This window comes from Alexandromys fortis, unplaced genomic scaffold, assembly GCF_014885135.2.
Source record: "Alexandromys fortis isolate MF-2015 unplaced genomic scaffold, M_Fortis_MF-2015_v1.1 scaffold_14, whole genome shotgun sequence".
NCBI classification, from domain to species: Eukaryota; Metazoa; Chordata; class Mammalia; order Rodentia; family Cricetidae; genus Alexandromys; species Alexandromys fortis.
Window position 1 is genome coordinate 6,852,875 of NW_026067910.1, and position 12,222 is coordinate 6,865,096.

At 38.1% G+C, this 12,222-nt stretch overlaps 1 protein-coding gene and 1 non-coding gene across 2 annotated transcripts in view; both read left to right on the forward strand.

Moving 5' to 3' along the window:
- Slc35f1 (solute carrier family 35 member F1) overlaps positions 1–12,222 on the forward strand; it is a 425,287-nt gene that overhangs the window by 224,637 nt on the left and 188,428 nt on the right. The window lies entirely within an intron of this gene.
- On the forward strand, positions 10,615–10,721 carry LOC126499157 (U6 spliceosomal RNA). The gene has a single exon (XR_007591008.1). It is a non-coding gene; the product is annotated as a U6 spliceosomal RNA (small nuclear RNA).

Here is a 12,222-nt window from a genome sequence, read left to right on the forward strand (position 1 = left end):
GTGGGTGGACCCCTCGTGGTCCTGACTTCTTTGCTCATATTTTCCCTCCTTCTGCTCCTCCTTGGGACATTGGGAGCTCAGTCTGGTGCTCCAGTGTGGGTCTCTTTCTCTATCTCCATCCATCTCCATATGAAGGTTCTATGGTGATATGCAAGATATTCATCAGTATGGCTATAGGATAGGGTGACTTCAAACTCTATTACAGAGCTTCAGTATTGAAAACAGCTTGGTATTGGCATAAAAACAGAGAAGTTGACCAATGGAATCGTATAGAAGATCCAGATTTTAACCCACAAACCTATGAACACCTCATTTTCGATAAAGATTTATTAAATTTTTTAATTAAGAATTTTAGATTTGTTGTGTTTTTGCCTACACACATGTATATGCATCATGTATATTCCTCGTACACATGGAATTTAGTTGAAGTTACAGATGATTATGAATCACCATGTCTGTTTTGAGAACAGAACATAAGTCCTATGCAGAATCAATATGTCCTCTTAAATGCTGAGCCTCTCTCCAGCCTGTAGACTTATTTTTTTTAACTAATGTAAAAGCACAACAATCAATTGTTCCTATTGATTAAATATTATGTGATGTTCTAAAAAACATATGTTCACTGTGCAATGTTTAAATCAGGTTAACCCTTCTCAAATATTTGACATTTGTTTATAGTGAGTAAATTTTCAGGAGCTGTCTTTTTATGCTTGTAAGAGATACTGTGCCTTGTCATTATCTGTAACATCCCTACTCCACAACAGCATTTTCTTGCAGTAAATTAATCTCTTTTGTTAAGTTTTCTTCCTGAACTTGGCTTGTCGGTTTGTGGTGGCCAACTTCTCAGACTTACCCAACCCAAATCCACTGTGGCCACTGTGCAGCATTGGTGAATGGCTGCTGATACTGCAAATGAGAAGGTTGTTAATAATTTAACTGAATACTCCTATGTCAGCATTGAGTGAGGCTTTGGGGGAGCCAGACAGTCTCACCTTTTGCTGGTGCTGCAATAACATCCGTGACCTTATACTACTGTGTACCTAACCTCTGCATTACTATTTGAATGAAAGCGGCTAATTCACAAGGAGGCCCATTCTCATCTTTGTACATATGCAAACCCTGTAGCTTCAGCAACTGACCCTTGTTCTGATACCGGAGGCTCATACCATTTTCAAACCTGCAGTGGATTAATGATGGTGCTGTTTTTTTTTTCCTTCTTGCTCGAACAATCTGTTTGAACAATTGATTCTAAGCATTATCATCTTTATGCGGGTAGAGATTTTTCAAAAGATTCTGATAAAGAATGCTAATTTAATTTTTTAGTGATGGGATATTCATTTATGGAGAGTAACTTGCTCCTCTAGTGACAATGTGTTTGTTGTTTATAAGACAGAGGGAGGGAAGATGCTAGGAATAGACCCTGCAGCAAGTGTATCTTCAGAATGTAAATAGAAGAAGAAAGAAATGGTGTGTTTCATGAACACAACCACAGAAGGGACTTCTGAGATTATCCAAGTTATTTCTATGGTAACAAGGCTCAATCATTTGATGTCAATTATGTCACCCTGTATTAAAGAGAATGAGTCAGAGAGATAGTTAAGGGGAAAAAAAACATACCCAAAACATTATCCATATATAATGAATTTATCTTTATAAAGTGCAGTTTGAGCCAGGTGATGGTAGCACACACCTTTAATCCCAGCACTTGAAAGGCAGAGGCAGGCAGATCTCTGTGAATTCAAGGCCACCCTGGTTTATAAGAGTGAGTTCTAGGACAAGCTCCACAGCTACAAAGAACGACATCTGTGTGGAAACAGGGGTGAAGTATCTGAGTCAAAACTGCCACTTTGCACGGGAAATGCACACTTAATTTACAAGGTTTTCCTAATTGCCTGCATTATTTTGTGTTCCCACCTGCCATGAATGAGACTTCCAGTTGCTCTGAGTCCCTCCTGACCCTCTGTGTCAATTCCTCTTTAGAACATCTACTGTAGAGTGCCATCTTTTGAATTTGCATTTCTCCTATGGTTGGTGATTCTCCCTCTTTGTACGTGTCTTGCCTATTTATATATTTTATGAAGTGACTTTCAAGTCCTTTGACTTTTTAAATTGGCTCATTTTCTTTCTTAGTTTAAAAAACATTTTGAGTCAGTGTCTCCCTATGTAGTCTTAGTTGCCCTGGAACTCACTGTGTAGAAATCTTGCCTCCCCCTTAAGTGATGGGATTAAAGGCGGGTGCAACCATGACTGGTTTAAATAGACTAATTTTAAAAATAGGTAAGTAAGCCTCTGAATTTTCCCAACACTTTTGTATATGTGGAAGTAACAAATGTGCTGGATAAACAAAGTAGAACTCAATTCAGAGAGGGACCAGGCAGGAGCTAATGAGCCTCTCTTCCCTTGTGGCCATGTTGTATCTGTGCATACTGGACTAATGATGCCCTTAGCAAGATGTCAAGTCAATGGAAGCTACCACTATTTCCTAGGTTTTTGATTTTTTAAATCTGGGGATAGCTGTGATTCTTCTCTGACTTTTTTTCCCTAGGGAATCCAGACTTGGACTATGTTGAACTAAAGTTGAAACATAAACTATTGTGTTTGCTAATGTACATTACTTTAGCACAGTGAAAAATGACCCTCACGCTTAAGCTGGGGAAGGATGTATTAAGGGATCTATGTGAATATAGATCTCAAAGAACAAACTGATTGGAAATCAGGTAAATGTTGCCCCATAATTATTATTTCTTATGCTAGAAAAAGGAGCATAATCAGCTTTTCATGTTTAAAATAGGATGATCATATGTATATGGCACAATATAAACTAACCCAGCAGTAATGCTATGTTTTATTATAAAGAACACAGGAATTCCCATGTTATTGGCTAGTCTATAATGATGTCTAGTATACAGTAATTTTCTACTAAGAAGTTATTGCTATACAGTATTTATTACACATCAGTGTGTGTATTAGGTTGTACCCATAGGAGCTACTGAATATAAGTTTAACAATCTTGTCCATTTTCCTAAAATGTATAGGAAATATAATATAGGAAATATAATTTTGTAAAAATGAGCATATGCTTTTATGCTTTTCTGGGGGACATTCCAGACCACAGTGGGTTTTCTTTTGTAGGTTTCCCATTCACATTACATAAATAGCTTACACTTTTGTACCTGTATAGCTTAATAGAGTATATGGCAGATAGAGCGGCTAGAGATCAAAAGACTTGGGCAGTGAAATGTGATGAAAGTCTTTGTGAAAATAATGAGGTCATGTATTGACAACCACCATCATGGACTGAAAAACTGGTAAAATGACATAAAGCAGTTTATGGCTACAGCATTTACAAATAATTTGGACTCCAGGCTCAAGTTGAAACATATGAGGTCCCAGTTTAAGGTGCACATCTTCGTTTCTTTCTCTTGTATTTAGCCACCAATGGTAAACACACAAATACTCTCCCGTAATGCCTGGCTTAAGAGGCAGTTAGTTTGGTATGCTCTATGGAAATCCCAAGAGCCTAAAGCTTTCTTTTTAGGGCAAAACATATTAAGTTTTGTTATTGTTTTGTTCTTTGTTTTTTATTGCTGTTTGCTTTTTTGTTTGTTTGATCTCTTAAGTCTGGTGCTGAGTAGTAATGGTACAAAGATAGCTGCAACCACGTTAATGTACTCTGGCTTACGTGGGACATTTCTGGAAATCTTCCTGCTTTTGAACAAATACCTTCTTGTAAAACATATCTGCCTGTGGTAGATTGCATAAGAACGGACTGAATAGGTTCATATATGTGGATGCTTGGTCATTAGGGATTAGTGCTACTTGACAGGGATTACGAAGTATGGCCTTGTTGGAGTAGCTGTGGTCTGGGAGGAAATCTGTCACTGAGGATGGGCTTTGGGGTTTCAAATGCTCAAGCCAGGCCCAATGACTCTTTTCTCCCTGCTGCCTGAGGAACAGGTGTAGAACTCTCGGCTCCTCCAGCACCATGCCTGCCTGCATGCTGACATTCTTACTGCCATGCTGATAGCAGACCAGACCTCTGTGATTGTAAGCCAGTCCCAGTTCAATGCTTTCCTTAGAAGAGTTTCTGTGGTCATGGTGTCTGGTCACAGCAATAGAGCACTGACTAAGACACTGCCCGATGGCCTTCTCATCGTTGACTCTCATTTCTTATTCTAAATATAGAAGAGAAGATGTACCATCTCAGAGATACCAATTGTGTGATGAAAGATTCTGGCGGTGAAAACCCACAAAGCTCGGTACATACCTTTATAACTAACTGTCAAGGGAAGCTGAGAAGGGAAGGATTTGAACACATTATCTCAAGCTTATCCAACCTTGTGTTGACACAATTCAGTCTGTATAAATATGGGTTGACTGGTTTGTGCTTTCTGCTTATGTGGCTTTCTCACCTTTTCTCAACATAAATTCAAGACAGAGAAAGACCCACCACACAAGAATGGTAAGCTTTAATAATAAACACTATTGAAGAAAATTTTATGATTGAAGATGATTGGTTAAATTGAAGTCTCAAGAGAGGATCAGAAAGCCGTAGGAAGATTCCACATGGTGATAATACAAGTGGAATTAATTTAGTAGGATTCTTAAATGGTTGTTGTGAAAACAGCCCTTTGTCTTGGCTACTAAGACTCTCAATGTTAATCTCAAATGTCAACTGCAGAAGCTAAATGATTCTATTTCTGGCACAACAATTGAGTTTTCTTCCTCTGTCCTTTACTTCTCTTTTTAGTTTAAGCTTTTAACAATTCTACCAGAAATACATTTTCCTTGCATTTTATGTGATCTCAAATTCCTTTGTTAAAAGTACTAGATAAAATAAGAAAATCTTATAGCAATGAAAAGAAATTTGTAACAATGGAATCTTCAGAGGCCTAGGCAGTGAGAAAGCCAACAAGAGATGGTTGGTCAAAACCTAGTAAGATGAGGTCAGCGAGGGAAAAGAGCCACAGGAAGGAGAGTGTCTCCTTCCATAAAGCCAAACTTCAGTTCCTATTTGCTCTATGGAACTCCTTCAGGGAGATGGTACTATAGCAATTGCTTGAGTGTGCCACACCTGTGTTCTTAAGTACCCAAGGGCCATTATCCCAGACCTGGCTGATCAGGATGACAATAGCAATGACAGGTTATATACAGTCCCAAAACGCATGGACAGGAAGGAAGAAAATGACACAGCTTCATTATTATTTTCATACCATACTAAATCTCTCAGCTTGGACAGCACAATATAATAAAAAAAATGCTAATACTTGTATCTAATAAGGTGATGGAATTACTTCAATAGCATTGTTTAGCCACCCAAATCTTCCCAAGGGAACTCATCATCTTGTCTAAACGAATGTCAGTAGTTCTCACTCCTCTCAGTCCATCATTTTTACCTGTGTAATCCCAGGAAACCGCTTTGTAAAGGACTGGAGGCAGGGGAGTTAGAGTCAGCACACGCAGCTAGCTAGATTTGGTTTCCAGGATGGAGTTTCCAGTGTCCGTGGTGGGGTAATGAGAGCTCCATGCTATTGCAAATGGACATCAGATTTTATAATTAGCTAGCTAAGATGGTGAATTTTATGTGAGCTTTATTAATGAGAAAGTAAAACAAAAACAAAATTCTCAAAGAGGAAAGAAAAGAAAAACTTTCATGGTCATAAGTTTTAGAAAAGCCAAGGGCTAGGCAAATCTGACTTATCACTTGTTTCTTGTATCTCTCTGCTCATGCATGCTGATAGCACAGCTTGGGGGATGTTTACCACTTCATTTTTATTAGATGCTCAGAGGAGTTAGAGAGGCAAATTAGAATATCTGGTGCACTCCTCTAGTTTTAGAAAGTCGAAAGGAACCTTCTTATAAATCACACACCTCCTAAAAGCACACACGGATCTAGATAGCATTCGAAGCACTTCTTACTTGGTCCTACCTTTAATCTTGATGAAGCCATTGGGCATCATCACCTTCCTTCATAAGTTTACACTTAAGAATATTCAGTTTTATAAAGGTTGTATATATTGTTTACCAGTTGCAGAGCAAAGATTCCAACACTGTTCTCAGCTTTGTTCTTTCCCACAGTGTAAAGATCTCTTGAAAGAGCAACTCAACCAAACAGCCTCTCACACATAATCACATTCAAGTTTTTCATGAAAATGTTTATCTTCAAAGACAGTCCTATTCTTCCCATAGAGAGTTATTGTACCGTTTAGCAGCCCCTTCAAAGGTACCAAATTCCTCTTTATGTCTACATTCATTTTAAATGCCTTCCCAAGGTCTTTCTCTTTTGTCTTTTTCTCCATTGAAGGGAAACTTTTAGGCATATCAGCTACAGAATATGGTAGATAGGAAGGAAAATTCAGTTCTCAGATCTTTATATTCTGAAATATTCTAATATCAAATGACTTAATGCCAGAATCACAGAACTTTCGGATCCACGCTTCATACGCACTGTGTTTGATTATGAAAGGCCCCAGCCTTTCATAATCAAATATTACCATCAAGTCCCACGAGGAAGAGACTTCTTTCTTCAAAATTATATTTTCTTTAAAATGGAAAGCTACCCTTAGAAAAATGTGAACAACTAATTAAAATGGATCAAAATTGTATTCCTAGATCTCAGTGGTATTTTATTTTTGTATCTCTATAGATGTAGAATAATGAAAATCTATCTTAAAGGAAAATTTGGCAGAGCATTTTTGCATGTCTTATATAAAAGCATCTTTGTTCCTTGATTTCTCCCATAGCCCTAATTTTTTAATTCAAGAAAAAAAAAAAAGGACTGGAAATGGTAACTCCACTGTCAGCTAGGTAAACTTACAACATGCTGCCTTAATTTCCAGGAAAGCTGACTTCCCCATACCTGTTGGTAAGAAAAGGTTCAACACCAAGCAAACCACACATTGAATGGGCTTTCCTGCCATAGAATAAAGTGCCAATGGCAGTGCTGGCAGCTTCCATTGTAACTGCAGCAATGGGAATCTGAGAGAGCTTGGGAATGAGATAGACACGATGAAATTTCCTTTTATTGTGCGTTTTTGGTATCTAATCTTGGTAAACTTGCAGCCAGAGCTCCCTTCTAACAAAATGGGCTTCTTCAGGCCTCTAGGCATTTATCTCTACCTCTGCCCCACCTCCATTCATGACAGAGCTAACAAGCTGTACTGTGGCCAAAAGGCAGGCAGCAGAGAAGAAAAGGGGAAAAAGCAGAATGTGTCTCATTCCAGACTCCGACTAATTGGCATCTGGATAATTAAAGGCTGGCTTTAAAAATAACCAACACCTAATAGAGACTCTGTGATGAACAGGGCTCAGGGAAGAGCTCTGAAAAAAATTTGGAGCATTTATCAACTAGTAAAACTTCAAGGCTGTTGGCTAAAAGTGAGATGGAGGCAGATATCCCCAATAGGAGAGAGGAAATTAGCAGCAAATGGTCTAATAGTTAAAGGGTAAAAAAAAAATCAACTTTCACTTCTAGTGAAGAGAGGGTGGGTATTTGGCTGTTTGAATAGTCTTGATGCCTTATTCACAAGAGACCCTTTACTTTTTTTTAAAGCTTGCATTGTGTTCCATTTATGTTATATAATAAATACCTATATAATAAATATCTATATGTAAACTAATGTTAAAAACCTGTGCAAAATATTTGTTTGGCCGTGTCTCAAGGTTCAATTAAAGTGGAGGGTGACAGCAATTACCCAGATTTAAAGGAAAATTGTCTTACTTTTGTGTATATTAACAGGCAAGTTCAACCCAAAGTTACCCTTGATTTTAACTCCAACACCTAAAAATCATTGAGTAAAAATGACCTACCTATATTTGATCGGTGTTAAAAGACCCATCCTCTAATTCAATACCCAATAATAGCATATAGTTACCATGCAGATAGATCATTCACAAAATATATAAAGTATTTATGAATTAATACCATTAATAAATAATAAGAAAAGGCAATTGCCTAAATACACCTTGAAGTGATGACCTCTTTAATAGCCTTGCTAGTTTACGTGATAATGCTTTGGAAATTATCATGTTTAGACTTGTGCATCTGTATAGTCCTTGGTTATCCTTACCAAAAAGCCTCAGGTTTATGGTGGAAAGCACTTCTGAACTGATGCAAAGAGCCTACAGGAAGATCCTATCTCTTGTCAAAAGAACAACTGTTCTCTGAAACAATTTGCTGTCTGCTTTTATACCCATGGTGAGAAGTTCAAGAAACTCTATGTCAAATGGAAGTTCTGTGGCATTTCTGCTTAGATCAACTGAGTAAAATGACCCCAAGAAAGCTGTTCAGAGGGCTCAGGATTGTTGGCCAAGTGTGCCATTATCTTTTGGGAAGTGGTTGTCAGAAAATGGTTGGTCCTAGACACACAGCAAATGGACTTCTGTTACTGAATCTTGAGAAGATTCACAACTCACAGAAAAGAGATGACTTTTAAGTAGAATTTATCTCCTGAAGAATTTGTGGTCTCAAGGTATTTCTTTTGCTCTCAAATCCCCCAAACTCGGGGGTCTACTGAGAGAGAGTGTCTGAACTACAAGATAGGGTTCCTGGAGCCTGGCCTAGCATTGCTACTTGCAAGTTGTGCCCTTGAATTATTCATCTAGTCTCTTTCAATTTTTTTTTTAGTTCTAAAATAAAGAGGTTCAACTATTTGATTTTTGAGGTCACTCAATCTCTCAGAATCTCGTGTTTTTACATTAGTGTATAATTACCCTATGATCTCAAAAGCCAAGGTTGCTAATGTTGAATGACTTAGCTTACAAGATAAAATAATAAAGCTGCTGGTGACAGTCCTTTCTCTAGATTGTGCTGTCCATGTTTGGGGTTTAAGAGACTTCTCTCTGGGAAGAGGCCCTTTCACCCTACTCTCTTTTGAAAGAAAATAACAAGATAGAAACCATTATAGCAAAATAAAAGTGCAAGACGGAGAGTCTCCATATTCTTTCCTTTCTTCCATTTGACTGAAGTCTCTGCTCCTGTGTTGTCACTGAGCCTGGCCCAGGTCACCTGACTGATTTCAAGTAATGTTTTAGGTCACCTTTTATAAACACCTGAAATCTCATAAAAGTCTCAAAACCTGTTTACCATACTTGAGTAGGAATCAGGCACACCTATTCAAATTGTATATTCAGAACAGTCCAGAAAAATCCATGTACTGTTAATATATAACTAAAAACCTAAAGGGAAAAAGTGGCTAGTAGTTGCAAGTATAAATGCTCTTCTTTGGTCTATTTTTTCTACATTTCACTATTTTTTACAATATGCAAAATAGATGGTACCGAAAGGAGTGAACAGCGTATTATAATGAAGCAGAACTCAATCACTGGCCGGAGTCATAGGCCAAAGAAATGCTTAATTTCTAATAATTCCACATCCCAAGAAAATGTCTCCACAATTTATAGCTTAAGATAATTAGATCTATAGGTCGCTGCTTAAGGAACATGCCTGTCTTTAGAAAAATCCAGAACCCAGTTAGTTATAGAAAACAGGAAGAAAACAGTGCTTACAACATTCAGTCCTCAAGATTTTGTTTGGACTCTTGATTCAATGATACTAGCTAAAATCTATTGATAGGATGCAAGGCTCTCTCACCTACCCCTTTATGCTAGGTTAACTACACAATTACTTGAGAAAAATTACCAATTACATACACAAAGTAGCAAAAATTTTTTAGTCCTCCTTTATGGGTCTTTGAGCACATATTGTCAGTGTGCTGTTTTTTATAGTGAGACATAGTTATTCTGTGAAATTTTTCTAAAAGGTAAAAATGAGTAAGTTATGCCTTTAAGAATGCTTTAGAAAGAGCAAACACAAAACTTTCATTGTCCCTGAATCTTTCTGAGAATATCTCGAGACTCCTGGTTCTTTTTTGGGGAGCCAGCATCATTCCTAGCCCAGAAATTTTCTTCTTTGTTAGCATTCATGAAGTATGAGAAATTTCCAAGATACACAGTGGGCAGACACTCTTGTGTATGAGACCCCATGCTGGTTCTGTCTTTGCTTGAGTCCAAGACAGGGGCTTTGCCAGTCCACTCGCGTTGAAACAAGCCAAGCCAGATGACACCTGTGAGTTGATGAGATTTGGGAGAGAAAGCATATTTAACACATGACCTTCTTAATATCATTAATGCCCATTGTCAGCTTGCCAGATTAGGGAGGGAGAAGGACTGGCAAGTCTCAGGGTCCTGGAGTGGCTCTTGGGCTACTGCCCATGGATAATTGCTATTCTTTTTCCCCCTAGTTCCATTTGGCTTAGTTCCTAGGGCACTAGATATTCATGCTAGTGTTTTCCCATGGAAACCTTAGCAGAGTTAAAAGTGATACAGTATTCGCTGGGTAGAAGGAAGAGGGTTGGTTTTAATTTTTGAAATCAAATATACTTCTTGTTAAACAGAACTAAGGATTGAATAGTGTACATTTCAGTATCACAGAAAATACATTTTGGGTGTTCTCATCACCAAAAATATCAGATTTAAAGGGTAATAGGTGTATTAAATCAAACATTATTTTGTAATTCATGAGTATGTATAACTACAATTTGTCAATATATAAAGTAAAATTTCAAATGCAACAAAAATGACATTGAGCAAGACATCTTTTAAAAAATGAATTCTGTGTTTGCTTCAGCAGCACATATACTAAAAATGAAATATTTCAGGGAAGGTTAGCATGGCCTCTATACAAGGATGACTTGCACATTTTGTAGTAGTCCATGGTAATTAAATCAGAGACTGAGCCCGTAGCTCAGTGGTAAAGCACTTACTTAGCATGCACGAGGCCCTACATTCAATTCTGTGTCACAGAAAAAATATTATTCAGAACGTGTACATTAGAAACCACCCCTGGCAGGCAGAACAGTTATCATATAAAGCTCCCCCTTCCCTGGGAGGGAGTTTTGGAGGGGCCTCAGGTTTCATCAGTAAAAGGGTTTAATCTTATTCTCTTCTAAGGCTTCTGATAGGATTAGATGAACTCGTTTAAGTCAAACATTTAGAAAAATGCCTGCCACATAAATGCTGCATTTGCATACATCTGAAATTGTATCTTAGAATTCCAGTGCTTTGACTTTGGGTATTTGATGACAGTAAACAAGTAAGCCATATTTCACCACACTTGACTCCCTAGCTAGTATTTACATAGTTTGTCTTTGACCTGTGAAAATAATCATTCGTTTTCTCATGTGAGAGCAAGGATGGAGGCAGGGGGTGGATGAAACAATAACAGATGCCTGACCCCTGACCTTAGAGACTTACTTGTCTCTTTGGGACGATTCAGAGTGAGTAAGGAAGCAATGCAGCCCAGAAGAGACCACACAGTGTTAGGTTGTGATAGGAACCTTAGAGAAGATACTGGAAGTAGGACGAGAGCATAAAGATAGCAGGTCTTCAGTAATGTTGAAGGCAAGATGAGGCAACTCTAAGGGGAGCTGTGTAGATTGTTGCACAAAGAGCATTGTAGACTGAGCACCAGAGCAGTGGAGGGGGCAAGACAGGAAGTGCCATCCAGGCATCAGGAAGGCTTCAGCCAATGAGAAAGGAGAACTGTAGAATGCCAACAAAAGACGTTATTATAAGCAAGACACCCTACATTTCCTAAAGATCCCTTTAGCTGCCACGTATGAATTGAAAGGAATTGTAGACAGAGCTAGAGGAATCTACATCAGGAAGCTGGTAGCATGGACCAGAGCACTGGCATTGTGGTGTGGAGAGGCATGGTTTGGGAAGAGGCTGAGAATGAATCAGCAGAACTTGCTGCAAGTACACTGGGCCCATATTATGAAAGGAAGAAGAAAATCAAAGCTATGAAGTCCTTACCTTAGTACTTAAAATAATGAATACCAAGTCAGTGAAATCAAAGGAACAGTCTTTACCTACTTAACAGCTGATTGACACATAGTGCAGCTAAATTACCATCTACCATGAATCACAGGACAGCATCAAGTAGATGTGCAAACAATAATTCAGAAATTCTTTATTTTAGGAGGCTCCTCACTGAGTATGAGAACACTGGATGAGTTTCAGAACCTTTTCTCTTTGCTAGGTTTCCAGTTGCCTTGACTTTCACATTAAGTTCCCCAACCCTTAAAACAGTGTAGCTCTACACAGTATGCCATATATTTACGAAATTCATTAGAAGTCAAAATCTTAAAGCTTTAGATAGCCTTCAGTAGTAATTTTATATTATGGGAAACTTGAAGGATTTGTCTTGTCTCTTAGCTTGAG